Below are 2,482 nucleotides of genomic sequence, written 5' to 3' on the forward strand. Positions count from 1 at the left end.
ATTCCAGACAGACTTTGAGAAATCATATTGACTTGTTGAGTCAATATTTTATTCTGAGCTAATATGGCATTCAGAGTGTCAATCTCAAGAACTCTTTTCTTCTGATTAGTCCCATTGTTCACAGGATTCCTTTCAGAAGTGTACATGAATTGGTTATTTGCAACCATTTCAATGAGCTCCTGAGATTCAGTAGGCGTCTTCTTCAGATGAAGAGATCCTCCAGCAGAGCTATCCAAAGACATCTTGGATAGTTCAGAGAGACCATCATAGAAAATACCTATGATACTCCATTCAGAAAGCATGTCAGAGGGACAATTTCTGATTAATTGTTTGTATCTTTCCCAAGCTTCATAGAGGGATTCTCCTTCCTTTTGTCTGAAGGTTTGGACTTCCACTCTAAGCTTACTCAATTTTTGAGGTGGAAAGAACTTTGCCAAGAAGGCGTTGACTAGCTTTTCCCAAGAGTTCAGGCTTTCTTTAGGTTGTGAGTCCAACCATGTCCTAGCTCTGTCTCTTACAGCAAAAGGGAATAGCATAAGTCTGTAGACCTCAGGGTCAACCCCATTAGTCTTGACAGTGTCACAGATTTGCAAGAATTCAGCTAAAAACTGATGAGGATCTTCCAATGGAAGTCCATGGAACTTGCAATTCTGTTGCATTAGAGAAACTAATTGAGGCTTAAGCTCAAAGTTGTTTGCTCCAATGGCAGGGATAGAGATGCTTCTCCCATAGAAGTCGGGAGTAGGTGCAGTAAAGTCACCCAGCACCTTCCTTGCATTGTTGGCATTGTTGTTTTCGACTGCCATGTGTTCTTCTTCTTTGAAGATTTCTGTTAGGTCCTCTACAGAGAATTGTGCCTTAGCTTCTCTTAATTTTCGCTTCAAGGCCCTTTCAGGTTCAGGATCAGCCTCAACAAGAATGCTTTTGTCCTTGCTCCTGCTCATAAGAAAGAGAAGAGAACAAGAAAATAGGGAATCCTCTATGTCACAGTATAGAGATTCCTTGAGGTGTTAGAGGAAAAGAAAAATAGAAGGCAGAAGTAGAAAATTCGAACTTATCAAAGAAGATGGAGTTCGAATTGTGCATTAAGGAATAGTGTTAGTCCATAAATAGAAGGATGTGAGATGGGGAGAAGTAATTTTCGAAAATTAAGTAAAAGATTTTGAAAACATTTTGAAAAACTTTAATTGATTTTCGAAAACTATGATTGAGAAAGAAGTGAAGTGATTTTTGAAAAAGATTTTGAAATTAGAAATCAAAAAAGATTTGATTGAAAACTATTTTGAAAAAGATGTGATTAAGAAGATGTGATTGGTTTTAAAAAAGATGTGATTGAGAAGATATGATTTGAAAAACATTTTTAAAAAAAGATTTGATTTTAAAAATTAATGACTTGACTAACAAGAAAAGATATGATTCAAACATTAAACCTTTCTCAACAGAAAAGGCAACATACTTGAAATGTTGAATCAAATCATTAATTGATAGCAAGTATCTTTGAAAAGGGAAAGAAATTGATTTTGAAAAAGATTTGATTGATAAGATTTGATTTGAAAAAGATTTGATTTTGAAAAACTTTGAAAACTTGAAAAAAAATTGATTTGAAAACAAAATCTTCCCTTTTGTGCCATCCTGGCGTTAAACGCCCAGAATGGTATCCATTCTGGCGTTTAACGCCCAAAATGCTACCCTTTTGGGCATTAAACGCCCAGCCAGGCACCCTGGCTGGCGTTTAAACGCCAGTCTGTCCTTCTTCATTGGGCGTTTTAAACGCCTAGCTTTTTCTGTGTAATTCCTCTGCTGCATGTTCTGAATCTTCAGTTCCCTGTACTATTGACTTGAAAATAGAACCAAGATCAAATAAACAATGCATGCAAGACACCAAACTTAAAATAAGACACTAGACTCGAACAAGAAACATAAAATATCTTTGTTTTTTTTTTTATTTTGTAATTTTTTTTTGTGTTTTTCGAAAATTAAGTGGAAAAGAAAATAAAGGTATCAAAATTCTTAATGAGAATCCCAGGAATCATGCAATGTTAGTCTAAAGCTTCAGTCTAAAGGAATTAGACATGGCTAGCCAAGCTTCAGCAGAACATTGCATTCAAGAGCTAAATTGATGAAGATCAATCAGCTTTGGTGATGATAAGAACATCACCTTGAAACACTAGAATTCATTCTTAAGAACTCTGAAAAATACCTAATCTAAGCAACAAGATGAACCGTCAGTTGTCCAAACTCAACAATCCCCGGCAACGGCGCCAAAAACTTGGTATGCGAAATTGTGATCAATACTTTTCACAAATCAAATAATCCCCGGTAATGAATCCAAAAACTTGGTGTTCAATACCATGGCATAAACACAACTTCGCACAACTAACCAGCAAGTGCACTGGGTCGTCCAAGTAATAAACCTTACGCGAGTAAGGGTCGATCCCACAGAGATTGTTAGTATGAAGCAAGCTATGGTCATCTTGTAAAT

This window comes from Arachis duranensis, chromosome 3 (assembly GCF_000817695.3).
Source record: "Arachis duranensis cultivar V14167 chromosome 3, aradu.V14167.gnm2.J7QH, whole genome shotgun sequence".
NCBI lineage: Eukaryota > Viridiplantae > Streptophyta > Magnoliopsida > Fabales > Fabaceae > Arachis > Arachis duranensis.